Source organism: Bidens hawaiensis, unplaced genomic scaffold (assembly GCF_021521415.1).
Source record: "Bidens hawaiensis isolate Kalapana, Puna unplaced genomic scaffold, B.hawaiensis_p1.1 tig00009159_1, whole genome shotgun sequence".
Classification (NCBI taxonomy): Eukaryota; Viridiplantae; Streptophyta; class Magnoliopsida; order Asterales; family Asteraceae; genus Bidens; species Bidens hawaiensis.
In genome coordinates this window covers 137,625-153,488 of record NW_027491673.1, presented here as the reverse complement: position 1 = coordinate 153,488, position 15,864 = coordinate 137,625, and the positions used below count along the sequence as shown (strand labels likewise).

Sequence of the window (15,864 nt, the reverse complement as noted above, 5' to 3'; positions counted from 1 at the left end):
AAAAATATGGCTATTTTGGGAATTTCCCTTAATAAACTGGTCATGTTGGTGGTAACTCTTCAACCTTTTTAACTAGTTTAGATAAACAAGTCATGAGTTATATTTGACATTAATACAAACATGTTCGGAGTGAACGCTTCAACCCCAAAACCCATTAATCTCTCAACAAACAGAAGATGGCAACTATTTTTAAGGCATTGTAAAGTTATGTAATATTGTTTATTTAAATATTGTACTTCTAAGTTTAAACTTTTGCGTTTATTATATAATATATTTTAATACGACTATAGACATTATATAATCTTCAGCGCTGCCGTCATTGTTTTGTCATTGAGTCAAGATGATCTAAAATTTAATCATATGATACAACTTTTATATTGCATTCTTACTATTGCAAGTAATATCAAGAAATATAAACAAATAATAAAAGACAAGACATGACACATTAATTGTACTTGTTCATGATTCCTAACAAATTCCTTATACTATCAAACAAAACATACATTTATGTAATCAACTTCATTATCTCTATCCATCTCTAATTTCTCATTCAAGTTAAGTATATCATCTATCTGTCTCTCATGAACAACAATATATCAAAGAGAAAGAGACATACACTACAATTGTGGCTTTGTGTTCTTTTCTTCATGGTCAAAATTGAATCTGAAGAAACGTGGATCGACTCACTGATAGACGATCTACTTTCCTCGGGTGTGATTATGCTATTTCACCGATGGTTCTCTTGGATCTGGGTTCTTCCACCTACAAAATGAACAGCACCGTCAACTTACCCCTCAGAAAGGGACAGAGGGGTCCTCTTTGGGGTAACCCTCCGGTGTGAGAATACATGTTTTGCAGGAGAAGATAATAATATCAGAGTAAGGAAATTTGGAGAGTATTGCTTAATGTAGCTGAATACTGTGTAATTGGATGTTATTCTGTGTCTTCCTTGTGGAGTTGATGTGGTATTTATAGTGCTAGGGTTTCCACTGATTGGGTTTAGACCCAATTAGGGCCTTGTTGGCCTCCTCCAATTGCTTTGCGCCACGTGTCCTCTGGGACACCTGGTGCTTTTTCATTGGTTATAATCACGTGGTAGCACATGGGTTTTGCTGAGTTGTCCACCTTTCATTGGCAACTGTCAACATCAGCATATTCTTATTCCTTAAAAAGATACCTTCTGGAAGGTTGTCTGACGTGCACAATCAAGGTTGCCCTAATCCTGATTTGGATAAGGACGAGGTTGATTATGTGCATGTGTGATATGCGCCTATCCTGAGGATGCGCGAGGTCTTCTCTTTATTCTCACGCGCAGATGTTTCCTGCGCAGATGTGATATGCACAAGCATGTGATATGCGCCACGCGCGGATGCGCCACGCGCAGATGCGATATGCGTGAGCATACGTGATGCGTGAGCATATGTGATGCGTGAGCATATGTGATGCCTGAGCATGTGATGCCTGAGCATATGTGATGCCTGAGCATGTGATGCCTGAGCATGTGTGATGTGACATCTGCCCCGATCCGACCCGACCCAGGTACCCGTTTCTCTGATCCGATCTTTTTCTTTTATGATTTAGTATTTATTTATGCTTATATTTTACTAATAATAATATATTTTCCTTCCCGCCTCTTTCTCTCTCTTTCTTTCCGCCGTCCCGTCCCTCTCCTTCTCTCTTTCCGCCTTCTTTTCCCTCTTGTCGCCGTCCCGCCCTTACGCCTTGTTTCCCTCTTTTTCTTCTAACTCTTTGCTTGTCCTTTGTTCCTTCCCGCCTAAGGTTGTCTGCGCAGCTCCACGCGCCAGACTCCCTTACAAGGAATCCTGCGTGAAGACCACCTGTACAGCGATACGCGAGACAAACTCTTCTCGCAGCGCGCTAAGAATTGTAACTCTTCTCGCAGCGCGCTAAGAATTGTAACTCTTCTCGCAGCGCGCTAAGAACGGTAGTTCTTCCCGCGACGCGCTAAGGATTTGTAATTCTTCTCGCAGCGCGCTAAGAATCGTAGTTCATCCCTCGACGCGCGAAGAATTATAGTTCTTCCCGCGGCGCGCTAGGAATTTTAGTTCCTCCCGCGGCGCGCTAAGAAATGTGATTCTTCCCGCGGCGCGCTTAGAAATGTAGTTCTTCCCGCGACGCGTTAAGGTTGGTTTTGTCTGCCTTCGCGCTCGCGCACTTTTGCCTTCGCGCTCCAGCCTTCTCGCGCTATGTCTTGAGTCTTTTCTTCTGTTTAATCTAGCCGTTTGCTTTTGTGATGTCTTATCTTTTGAGCCGTTGACCTAACCTGCTTTATGTCTGAAAAGTTACTTTCGGCGCAGCATGCGCACCAACCCCATTGGTTGGCAGAAAAAAGTGACTGACATTATCTTTGGAGATCTGCTTTTCCATGCTTGACCAGTACCTTTATCTGATCTGCCCATGCCTTTTTACTGTTCCCTGACAGCTTTATCTTGCCCCCTGCAGCTGCCATATCTTTTGATATCTTTTGCTTTTGGAATCTTTTGCTTTTTGAGATCTTTTCCCCTTTTTCTAGGGATTGTGTTCCCTAGGGTTTCTCTATAAATAATAGTATTATTTTTCCTAACACTACACACACAAAACACTTAATCTCTCCTGTTCTCCTTGCTCTCTCTGCCGCCTCCCTCTCTGCCTCCGTCTTCCTCCCTGTTCTGTCCTGCTTTTCCGGTAATATATATATAATAATTTACTTATGCTAACTTATATCAAGACTTAAAACCGATCATTAAAACAATAATCTTATTTATAGGTTAACTTGTGCTTGTTTAAAGTTGGTTCTTGCTTTATCTTACACCGCATCGTTTATCAAGTGAGTAATCTCGTACCTAATCCCTTTTATTTTTAATGTTTTGGGATGTTCATGTGTTCATACAAACTTGGAGTCTTAAACTTGTTTATGAACTTTAGTCGCGCAGTATCCCATGTGTTGAGGACGTAGACTTGGCTGTTTATTTGTATGTGTGGATCATTAACCGTCTTGTCGGTCTATTCCGCAGTTCTCATGGTACCATTAGATGAACACGGGAGAACTATCGTTTATGATTTTCTCTTTTGTTTGCACATGCACAGTTTGTCTTGTTTGTGAGCTCAATTGTGAGCACTGGCAGTCTATGAATCTTAGAGTTGGTCCCGATCAGATTACACCCTTGTTGAAAACCAGACATACACATGTTGCGCGCAGATTTATTGTTATCTATGTATTGTATTAAACTTGATTTCTCACCAACACGCAAGTGTTTGACGTTTATTTTAACACATGTTCAGGTTTGCAGTAGCTGTTTTGGAGCTTGTGGACACATAGGAAGTTTTCTTTATTTTGGACCTAGATTAAAATGTATCAAGACAAGTTTTTGCTGTTCGAATATTATGATTTATAATATATTGATTTATGATGATTTATGTTATCTTGTGTCTACTTTGCGCGTGCGCGAATGAATGTATTTATTAAATATTGACACCCAATAGTGTCACGAGTAATGAAACAATATGTGGCGCCCCGATGTATAATCCGCCTTTGGTCGGGGTGTTACATGTGATATGCGTGAGCATATGTGATATGCGCCATGCGCATAGGTTTTGGCTTTGTGCCTTCATAATGTCTTGATTTCAAGCCTCTTGTCTATATCTTGTGGGTTGTCCCGCCTCGCTCGGTGTTGAGGCGGGTACATACCTCTTCAAGCCCCCCCAGTCTAATGTGTGTCTTGTCTCGCGCGAGCGAGGTAAGATAGATATTAGACTGAATGGTTTGCTCTTTTAATAGGGTTTTGTCTTTTTCTTCTTATTATTCATCGTTGCGCGAAATTCTATCCTTTTGGTTGAAAACGAATCGTCCCTGTACGTGGTTGGTTGTTGTTGACATGCGTCAGTGATGGAGACGTGTCAGACCTTTCGTGTGCTCGAGGTGCTACAGTTGCCTTTCGTGTCCCCTCACATAGTGTCAGGGACACGTGTCGCGCTCGCGTTGGTCCGTTCCTGCGAGTGGTGGCGCGTGAACTCTGGCAGCACCTGTATAGTTTCTTTTCGTGTCCCCTCACACAGTGTCAGGGACACGTGTCGCGCTCGCGTTGGCTTACACCTGCGAGTGGGGGCGCGTGAAGTCCGATCAGCACCAATTTTTCTCTCTCCTGGGCCTATAAAAGCCAGCCCTTAGAGTTTTATTCTTCATCTTCTTTGCTGTTTATTCAAAGCTTTTCTTTGTTTCATTCTTTTCTGATTACCGTCTTCTGCTTCCAGATCTCTGTTCTTTTAGAAGCATCCTCCGTTCGTTTTTACAGTTGTATGTCTGATAGTTCAGACAACACTATCTCCCCCCAACAATCGCCGTGTTAAATCGCTAGTAATGTCAACTTTGAAGAAGACCGGCAAGGGGAAGAAGGCTTCTGAGGCCTCATCGGAGGAGGTAGGAAGGACTAAGGCAGTGAAGAAGTGGGATGAGATCCCCTGCAAACTGAGGCAGGCCGATTTCGATAGCCTTATCGCCTCTCAGGGTTTTCTCCCTGAGTATGGCTGCATGCTGCCGTCGGCCGGGCAAACGGCGGCGGACCTGCCTACCGGCTATATATCCCTTTACTGCCATTTTTTCACCCACTGCAACCTTCGTCTCCCGATGACAAGGTTTGTGGGTGCGGTGCTTAGGTTTTATGGGATTCATATATCCCAAGTCCATCCGTTTGGACTCGTGCGCATGACTCATTTTGAGTTCATGTGCAAAATTCAGCGCGAGGAGCCCACCCCTCGGCGCTTTCAGTTTTTTTACAAGCCCAAGATCCAAGATTCTTGGTTCTCATTTATTCCTTGCAGTCAGAAGGTCAAGTGCTGCACTGTTTCATTCAAGAGCCTTCATGACTGGTCTGAGAGATTTTTCTATATAAGGGCTGGTGTGATCCCCATCCGCATGACCATGCGCGCGATCTCTTCTGCGCCTGCGGATGTGGGTGTCCTCAAGAACCCAACTGGCGCCTGGGTAAACAAGTTGACTGCCGAACCATCCCCCGCCAAGAACATTTGCGAGGAGGCGCTGGTGGGGGTTGGTATGAGCAGGAGGTGGGCCGACAGCGCGACTGAGCCCGTTATCCAAGTTGATGGCTTGTGTAAGTTAATCTCATTGCATTGCTTCTGCGCGAATATAATTCGTTTTGCTGATATCATTTGACTTGTTTTGTGCAGTCAGCAAGGAGTATGTCCACGCCGCCTATGACGAGCATATGGAGGGTGGCTCCGTCGCGCTGGGCGCTGGGGAGGTTGGCTTCCCCGATCGCTTCGATGACATGTTCATCCCTGTTGATCTGGGATTTCTCTTTGACAGCGATGCGCCTGGTAAGCCTTTGTACTTATGCTTATGCCTTTATAATACCAGATTTGGCTAACCTTTCTGTTGCGTGTATTGTAGACGCGCTTGAGAACTACGAGCTGGAGCTCGCGGAAGAGGAGGAGGAAGAGGAGGCGCCCCAACTAAAGCGTAAAGCTAAGGGGAAAACTGGCGCAGGGGCCAGTAAGAAACAGAAGAAAGATGATGCCCCTGTTGTTCAGGATCCTCCTACTCAGGCGAAGGGACCTGAGAAAACCCAGGTGTTTACCACCAAGTTTTCCCTGTCTTCCCTGCCTCAAAAAGTGGGCAGACCTCCTGTCCACCTGAGGTATGGTGCCACAACCTCCTCCCTTCGCGCGGCGGAAAAGGGGAGCGGCGTTGCGCCTGCCGTTCCCTCTCCGACAGGTATACTTTGCTTATCCTTTATGGTTCTATGAGCGCGATTCTGATAGAATTACTAATGAATCCTTGCTCACTTAAATGTTTGTAGAGCCGGCGACCTTGGTGGACCAACCTCAGGCGCAACAAGGTGCCGAGCCTGCGCCGGAGGTCGCTTCGAAGTCCCCTGTTTTACCCTCAAAAAAGGGGAGAATGGACTTCATGGCGATGTTTGCCTCGCGAACGGAGTTGCGCCAAGGTATGTATTGCGCTTTTATTTTCTGACTTTTTTTATTTTAGATCAAGTCATGAACCATTTCTTTTTGTTGATTTTTTCATAGGAGTCATTGCTGGCGTACAAGCTGCTGGCGGCACTCCTGGCGCCGGTGCCAGCGCCGCTGGTTCTGCTCCTGCTCCTGCAAGCGCTGAATCTCCCCTCATCGGGATTACTAAGGAGCAGGAGGCCGTTTTACGCGCCGATCTGGCGGCGTCGAGACCTCCCTCACCTCCTCCTGCGCACAGCCCTCCTCGCGAGACTGACTTTGGTTCTAGGTCGCAGGAGAAAAGGCCTGTTTCAGAGGAGGATGAGGAGGTTCAAGTTGAAGGCTCCGACAGTGGCCGCGCCAGCCCTGCAGCGCCACAAGGTTTCGCAGCGGAGCCTTCTCGTGGGGCTGGCGCTGACTTTTCTGCTTCATCCCCGCAGGTATAGGTTCGTTTTTGCTCCGTTGCGCGGACTTCCATCTTATTGTTTTGATGACTTAGATAATTACTTTGTTTTTGCAGGAATCCGATCACATTTACCGCCCGAGATGGAATATTACTGAGGACAGCACATTTCAGTCCATGGGTGTGTGTGCGGAATTCTGGGCTCATTCTGTGCCTCCAGCTGAAAGGAGGTTCCAGGAGGACCGCGCTCGCAATGACTTGCTCAACGATCATCTGTTTGCTGGGTCGGCTTTCTTTGCTGCCTCCCAAGAGCTTCGCTATGATTACGTAAAGGTACGTGATGCTCTTGCGGAAGCCAAGCAAGAGGCTAAAGTGTCTGCTTGGCATCTTTCTGATGCTCGAGAGAGAGCTGAGAAGCTCCAAGCAGAGCTCAGTGAGAACAGAGCAAGTGCTAACACCGCCTTCGTGAAGCGCGGTCATGAGCTACAGGCTGCGAGGGAGAAGCTACAGGCGGCCGAGGCGGACGCTGCCAAGTACGCGCGTAGAGTGCGCGACTTGGAGCTGGACGCGGAGGCGCGTGACCAAGCTCTTGTCCAGTCTATAACTGACAAATCATCACTGGAGAGTGAGGTTGCCCGCCTGAAGAAGGAGCTGGCGGCCGCGCAGGCCGAAAAAGATGAAGCCTTGGCGACGGCAGCGTCTAGCCAGGAAGCACTTGACCTTGCGCGAGCGGAAAAAGAAGAAGCCTTGGCGGCAGCAGCGTCTGACAAAGAGGAGCTGAAACAAACTAAGGAAACTGTTGAGTTGTTAAACTCTCAGATTCCTTCTCTTGAGACGTCTGTTGCTTCCCTCGCGCAGGATCGCCAATGGCTAGTCTCACAGGGTATGACTCGTTGCGCTTACGCGATGAAATACTCAGACGAGTTTCAAGCCCTTGTGATGGATTGCAACGCTGCCGCGCGCCTGGTGGGTCGAGCTGAAGGGTTCAAGGATGGCTATGAATATGGCATGCTGAAGAAGAACCCATCCGACTACCCTTATCAGAGCGACGTTGCCTGCGCGGACATGGCCCAGATGGGGGAAAAGTATTTGAATACTCCCATTCCCATCCTTGCGCAGGTATTTTAACTTTAATGAGATTACCTTTGACTTATTTTCCAAGTCTTTTTTGTACTCATATTTTTCCATATGATTTGCAGATATCCGCGCTTGCTGACCAGCCCGACCTCGGCGCGCTAAAGAAATTACTTGACGAGTGCAAAGGGGCTGGTGGCGGCGATGATGGCGCGGGGAATGCTGCAACTGCTAGCGGCTCTGGCGTGGCCAAAGGATCCGCTCCTGACACTATTGTGATAGAAGACTCCATTCAGGATGAACAACTTGACTATGGTCAGTTTGGAGATGACGAGGAGCAGGCTGCGCCAGATGCTGAGGGCGGTGATGAGGATTTTGAAGAGGCTGACGTCGACGTGGAGACTTGAGAAGCCCTTCATGTTTTTTATTTTTATTTGTAGTTTGTATCTCATCATCTTGTAAACTTGTAAATTTCAATGCTTTGGAATGAAATTTTGTTTTTCCCTTCTTCGCATCTTGCGCATTCCCTATTCATCTCTTTATATCGCATGTTTGCTTGTTGAAAATAAGATATGTTTGCACGTTGAAATAAGAACAAGGTTGTAAGGAAATTATTATACTTAATCCTTGTCATATTGTAAGTGATTTTGCCATATCTTGATTATGTTGACACGTGCCTTGGCGTTTTCATTATTCCTCTTTTGCGCGACGTTATCGTGCATTTATTATATGGAATTATGAGTTTTTTTTTAGCCTTTACGTGTCAGTATGTGTTACTCAGATATCCATTACAATTTTATGCGCGACCCCGACCTGAGACCTTAACAACTATGTTTTGGCATTTGCTTTGCCTTAGTGTTTAGGTATTTTTATGGTCAGGCTGCGCAGCATGTAGGATGGATGTTGTGAGTGTTTTGAGCTAAGGCTCACATTATTGGGCTAAGGCCCTGAGCTAAGGCTCATATTATTGGGCTAAGGCCCTGACGTTTTAGAGTTAAGACTCGTTAACGCGTTTTTGAGCTTGAAGCTCGCGCATGTATGTTTTACTTCGTTTTATTTCGTTTTGATGTCAATACAATGTTGTCATATTGCTCAAAGTTAATAAAGGGAAGTGTGAAACATGTATGCAAAAGGTAATAGAATCCACATTAAGAGAAGATAGCGCGTATCATTATTCATAATGGCTTAGAAAGCCTTGATTACAAACTTGACAATTTTTACATGAAACATTTTCTAAGCTGTGCCGCGTTCCATGCGCGCGGGATCTTCTTTCCATTCAAATCTTTTAAGGCGTATGCGCCTTTTCCCAATTCTTCCAAGACTTGATAAGGTCCCTCCCAATTGGGGGACATTTTTCCCGGGGGTATCGCGCGGCTAGCTTCATTGTTTCGAAGGACAAAATCATTTTTCTTGAAGTGGCATTCTTTCACGCGCTGGTTGTAATATTTTTCCAGTTTTTTCTTGTATTTGGCTTCACTGATGATAGCCGCCTCTCTGCGCCCTTCAAGCAAGTTGAGATCCAACCTCCTTTCGCGCTCGTTGTCAATCTTGTTCATCATGAGCACTCTATGGGATGGGCATCCGATTTCTGCTGGAATCATTGCCTCCGTTCCATAGGTTAGGCTGAACGGGGATTCGCCATTGCTGGTTTTGCTTAATGTCCTGTGTGCCCACAGGACATTAGGTAGTTCTTCGACCCAAGAATGGGATTCTCCCTCCAACCTTTTCTTCAGCCCATTTAACAAGCTTTGGTTCGCGCTTTCCACTTGTCCATTCCCCTGAGGATGATAAACTGAAGTGAAAATTTGGTTGATGCGCAATTCCTTGAGCCAGCTGGATATCTTCTTGTCAGTGAATTGCTTGCCATTATCGCTCACAATTTCCATGGGCAAGCCAAAACGGCATATGATGTGGCTCCAGATAAACTGCTTCATCGCTTCGGCTGTGATTTTTGCTAGTGGCTTGGCTTCAACCCATTTTGTGAAATAGTCTACTGCCACTACCAAAAATTTTACTCGCCCTTGCGCTTGCGGAAGGGGACCCACAATGTCGATTGCCCATTTGTGGAAAGGCCATGCGGAGGTCACTGGAATCAAGTTGTTCTTTGGCCGCATGGTGTTTGGCGCATAGCTCTGACATGCTTTGCATTTTTGGATCTCCTTTAGAGCGTCCAAGTACATGCCTGGCCAATAGTAACCTGCGCACATTGCCTTGGCAACCACCATGCGCGGGCCAGCATGTATTCCACAGATTCCTTCGTGTATCTCTCTGATCACATAGCTTGCTTCCTCAGCATCTAGGCATTTCATGAGCGGTCCAAGATAAGAGCGTCGATATAATGTACCATCAAGCAGTTCATAGTTCTGCGACTTGTGCCTTATCTTCCTTGCCTGTGCGCGATTGTCTGGTACCTTTCCCTCCTTCAAGAATTCCATTATTGGAATTATCCATGATGAAGGGGTTGTATGAGTTACAAGGACAGACTTCGCTACCACCGACGGGTTGCTCATTACTTCTACCCTGACATCTTTGCCAAAGTGATCGAAACTGGTTGATGCCATCTTACTCAGCGCGTCGGCAGATTTGTTTTCACTGCGCGGAATATGAATGATTCTGAAGCAGTCAAATTGCTCGATGAGCTTTTTCGCCTGCTCTAGATATAGAGGCATGGTGTTCTCCTTGGCATCATAAAGGCCATTGACCTGTGCTGCTACCAAGTATGAATCAACATGGGCCTCTAGCTTTTTAACTCCGAATTTGTGCGCGATGCGCAGGCCAGCCAGCAGGGCTTCATACTCAGCCTCATTGTTGGTGCTCTTGAAGTCCAACCTGATGGCGTAAGTATATTCATGATTCTCTGGATCCACCTTTTTAAGGCCTGCGCCGGACCCCTCATTGTTTGAAGCTCCGTCAGTGAACAATCTCCAAACATTTTCTTCATCATTGGCTCGCGGAGGGTCTACCTCGCGCTGAGCCTCTTCAATTTTTCCTTCTGGAATTTCCGCGATGAAATCAGCTAAAACTTGCCCCTTTATTGCTGGACGGGGCTTATAGGCGATCGTGTGTTCACCTAATTCCAGGGCCCATTTTGTCAGCCTTCCCGAGAGCGCGGGGCGCCGCAAGACTTGCTGGATGTTGTAACCAGTCAGAACTTCAATGGGATGACAATTGAAATATCTATGAAGCTTGCGCGACGCGTGTGTTAGTGACAAAACTAACTTTTCCATGATGGAGTAGCGCGTCTCAGGATCTGTCAGCACCCGACTCACATAGTATATTGGCGTTTGGATTCCCTTGCGATCCACCAACAATACTGCGCCGATGGCGCGCTCTCCTGCTGATAGGTACAATGTCAAAGTTTCACCAGGAAGTGGAGCTGTAAGCGCGGGCAAATTTATCAAACATTCTTTTATCTCAGTGAAAGCTTGCTCGGCCTCAGGAGTCCATTTGAATTGGCTTTTCTTTAAGCAGTTTCTCAATGTATTGACAAATGGGGTAGATTTGCTTGCATGGTTCGCTAAGAACCTGTTGATTGATACCAATCTACCATTCAGCTTCTGGACTTCTTTCATGGTGGATGGCGAGGGCATGTCAAGGATGGCCTCCACCTTTTCTGGGTTCACCTTGAAACCATCCTTGGTGACCATTACACCTAGAAATTTTCCCTCTTGTACGCCGAAAGTGCATTTGCTCGGATTGAGCTTCATGTTAACTTCCTTTAGGCGCCCAAGGGTTTCCTCGATGTCTTTGAGCATCTGTTTTTCCTCCCTGCTTTTGATCACCAAATCATCCACATAGACTTCTAGGTTTCTTCCAATTTGCTCGTTGAAAACGGCATCCATAAGTCTTTGGTAGGTGGCGCCCGCATTCTTCAAACCAAAGGGCATTTTCGTGTAACAAAAAACACCCTTGTCGGTTCTGAAGGCGGTCTTGTCCTCATCTTGTGGTGCCATTTGAATCTGGTGATAGCCCTTGTAGGCATTCAGGAAACATTTGAGCTTGAATGGCGCCACGGAGTCCACCTTTGCGTCGATGTTTGGGAGGGGGTAACAATCTTTTGGGCACGCTTTGTTGAGGTCCTTGAAGTCAATGCACATCCTCCACGACCCGTTACTTTTCTTTACCATCACAGGATTGGCTACCCATGTCTGGTATCGTATCGGGCGGATGATGTTTGCGCGCAATAGATCCTCAACTTGCTCATTCATGGCCCTCGCCTTCTCATCCCCCATGACTCTCTTCTTTTGAGCAATTGGTTCTACAGACTTGAACGTGTTGAGAGAATGTTGCGCCAGGTCTCGCGGAACCCCAGTCATATCAGAGTGTTGCCACGCGAAGACCGACATATATGCTGTGAGCAACCTTTTCATTCTCAACCTCGTGTCGTCTGATATCGTAGCGCCAATTGTGATTTTTTGCTCCGGGAATTTCGGGTTGAGAATCCATTCCTCTGGCGCGTTGTCTGCCATTGGAAGTTTCATTCTCCCTTCCCGCGGAGTACTTGTCACTGCACACAAATGATCTCTGTATACAAAAGTTACACCTGTTGGTGTTGGGAACCCCAACGCGCCGTGCGCTGGCGACGGTATGGCGTTGAATTGGGCAATCGTTCCCCTACCCAAGATCATATTGTGGCAAGAAGTGGTGGGCAAGACCAAGAAGTTAACAACTTCGGCTCGCTTGTGTTTCTCATCCCCCATGGTTAGTTCAAATTGTATTTGACCTAGGGGATGAATGATTTCATTTGAAACACCAGAGATTGGTGCATTCACAATTTCAAGCCTTGCTTGGTCTGCCGGATCCAGTTTTCTGAAACATTGCTCATACATGATGTCTGATTCGCTTCCAGTGTCCACCAGGACTTTTGACACTTCATAATGAGCAATGTGTGTAGTGATAACAAGAGGACTGCTGATAGAAGGGCCTCCCCTGATTCTTGGGAAGATTACTTGTTGCTCGCGCCAATCTCCTTGGATTTGCGCGCTCCTCTTTCTTGATCTTTGCCCTTGATTTCCCCCCTCGGCTACACAGATTCTTTTGTACTTTTTGCTGGCAGAGGCTCCTTCTGGTTGTTCACTTTCTGGTCTTGGGTTTTTCACCAGGTGAGCCAGCTTGCCTGATTTCACATCTTTTTCAATTGCATCCTTCAAGTGATGGCATGCATTAGTGTTGTGTCCTGTGGACTTGTGAAACTCACAGTACTTGCCACTGTTTGATGGTCCCTTGTAGTGTAGTGGCTTGGGGGTTTTGAACTGGACATTCTCAGTGCTCAACACTTGTGAAGGTGTTTTAGTGAGGGGAGTCCATATTCTTGGTAGAGGCCTGTTAGGATCTCTGCCGCCTTCCCTTTTGTCACCCTCCCCGCGATTACGGACGTCTTTTTGGGGCTGGGGTGAGCTTGGTTGCGCCTGCTTTTCTGCGGGAGAAAAACTGGTTGGTTGCAACCTGGACCATACAGTGTTCTGTTTGCCCCTTCTTTCGTTGCCGCGCGGGGTCTCTGCTTGATGCCCTCTTTCTCTCGCTCTATCTTGGGCAATCTGTTTTTCATTTCTCGCGAAGACTCGCGATGCTTCCATTAGCTTGGCCCAAGTGGTGGGCATGCCATCTCTGCTCACGAGAGCTCGGCGGAGTTGATCACTGCGCGCGCCTTGTATAAAGGCCACGCGCAATAGTTGCTCAGTGATACCTCCGATTGCCAGAGACTCCTGATTGAAACGAGTGATGTAGTCTTCAATCGTTTCATCATTCCTGCGCACGCAGTGCATGATGTCATTAGGGTCGCGCGTGTGTCTGCGCTGTTGCACGAAGTGAGCTTGGAACTTTTCCAATAGTTCCTCGAACCCATCGATTTGCCCAGTAGGCAAGCTCTCGAACCAGACACGAGCCGCGCCCGTTAGGCATCGAGCAAACATGTGACACCATGTTGGCATCGTCCAGCTTTCTAGGTTTCCAGTGTTGTAAAAACCTTGTAAGAAATCGTCTGGATCTGTTGTGCCGTCATATTTGCCCAAACCACTTGGCATCTTGGTTTTGTGCTGAATGGGGGCCTTCGCGATGCGCTCAGTGAATTTTGAATGTTTCACTAAGATGGCTGGCCTGTACGGTGTGGTTACGTCCACTTGCCCTCTCACTGGTGGGCTGTACGGTGCGTGCAGATCCAGATCGGCTCTAGCTCCAGGCGCCATGTTCATTTGCGCGCGGGGCTGTGAGCCTCCTGCATGAGTATCTCGCGTCCTCCTGACGCTGTGCACTTCTTCATCACTAAACTCAGCGTGTTCAGTGTGAACAGAGTGACCCTCTTCCGGCGCGCGCGCCCTTTTCGTTCCTTGAATGGCTTGCTTGTCAAACGCTAGCCTTTGTGTTAAGTCGGCTAACTTTTTCTGTTTGACCATCTCATTGTATTTGTCCATTAGACGCCATTGCTCGTTTATGAGCCATTCTTTAGGGTCATTTGTTTCATCTTCTGGACCCATTGGTCCTTTTTGTTTCGCGCCGGCAAGATTTTGTAACGTGAGATCGTCTGGAGGAGTTTCAGTCTGGCCATGAGGAGTTGTGATGAAGGGACGGTTACTGGTGGTGCGCGTAGAATCACGCGGCACCCTCAGAAACTGCTGTCCCTCATTAACATCCTCACGTTCAATATCCTCCAGAACTTGATCAACGTTACGGACGCCAGAAACCATGGTGAAATTTTTTTTTTTTTTTATAGATCTGATGAGATCTTGTTGCCGTTGTAACAGTGGATGGCGCCAATGAAGAAACGTGGATCGACTCACTGATATGCACAAGCATGTGATATGCGCCACGCGCGGATGCGCCACGCGCAGATGCGATATGCGTGAGCATACGTGATGCGTGAGCATATGTGATGCCTGAGCATGTGATGCCTGAGCATATGTGATGCCTGAGCATGTGATGCCTGAGCATGTGTGATATGCGTGAGCATATGTGATATGCGCCATGCGCATAGGTTTTGGCTTTGTGCCTTCATAATGTCTTGATTTCAAGCCTCTTGTCTATATCTTGTGGGTTGTCCCGCCTCGCTCGGTGTTGAGGCGGGTACATACCTCTTCAGAATCCAAGTGTAACAATGGTTGTAATTTAGCCTTTGCATCATATTATGTTGCAAAAGGATCAAATTTGTCTTACATAAGCAAGATTATTGGGCAACCAATCCCTCTAATCCTCAACTACAACCCTCAAATCCTGAGTAGCGATAGTATCGAAAGTGGGACCCGAATTAACGTTCCATTTTCATGTCTGTGCTTGAACGGTGATTTTTTAGGTCACACGTTCAAATACCAAACACAAGTTGGAGATACTTACAGTAAGATTGCAAGAGAGGTTTTTGCAAATCTTACCGATGAGTACTGGATCCAACGGGTTAACTTGTTTGACCCAGTTCAAGTACCGGATTTTGCTGATATAAATGTTACCGTGAATTGTACATGTGGCAACAAACATGTGTCGAAGGATTACGGGTTGTTTGCAACGTACCCTCTTCAACCTGAAGAAGATTTGTGGTCTTTAACTAGGGAGTCGGGTGTCCCAATGAAGTTGTTGGAGCGGTTTAACCCTGGTCCAATTTTAGTGCCGGGTCAAGACCGGTGTCTGTGCTGGCCAAAGGTTAGCCAACTTTCCAACTTATTTTAATAAAAGTTTTTTGTTAAATAATTGTTTTACCCTATTATTTACTGAAGTGAAAGGTGTATATATTCTTGACGACTTTAAATGGAATGTATACTAATACACTTTATTTAGTGTTTTAAAGGCTTTGCTTTTGCTAATGTACCACTAACCTCATTTTCTAGTTCGGTTCAATCACCTGATTTATATATATGATCTAAAACAATTAAAAATTAAACACAATATAAAATGAAAATTAACCGAATTATAATAATCATTTTGAATTTTGGTTTAACCTGAATCAAACTGAATTATATACGAGGAAAAGACAAATGAAGCAGTATACAAAATAGGCAAATGATCTTAGTAAATTGCACACAATATAAAACAGTAAAATTATAATAATCCAGAAGCATATCTCTAACACCCTAAAAAATATAAAAACAACCTATCTCAGAAAAACATAAACATGTAAATATAACAAATTTAAATAGAGCAACCACATCTGTTTCTTACACAAAATAAACAATCGGTCATATAGACAATCGGTCGTCCGTTTCTTAAAATTTTCCAAAACCGTTGAAAATTTTTTCTGACTATGCCATTGACCTATACCCTTACCACCACACCACAAGGGTGGGTAACAATGTCGATATAATTTGAACTTTCAGTAATTTAAGGGAAAATGGAAGAAATTGAAAGTTTACTACAAAATTCAAAGTCAAAGTAGACATTCAAAGTCCAGAGTCAAATCCACAATATTAATTCTGTTCCCTCAAAAGTTTTCCTCCAAC

General features: G+C 45.8%; 1 pseudogene; it reads left to right on the top strand.

The window, feature by feature from the left end:
• Window positions 1-6: 6 nt before the first annotated feature.
• Window positions 7-15,160, top strand: LOC143531365 (chitin elicitor receptor kinase 1 pseudogene; annotated as a pseudogene).
• The last annotated feature ends 704 nt before the right edge of the window (window positions 15,161-15,864 follow it).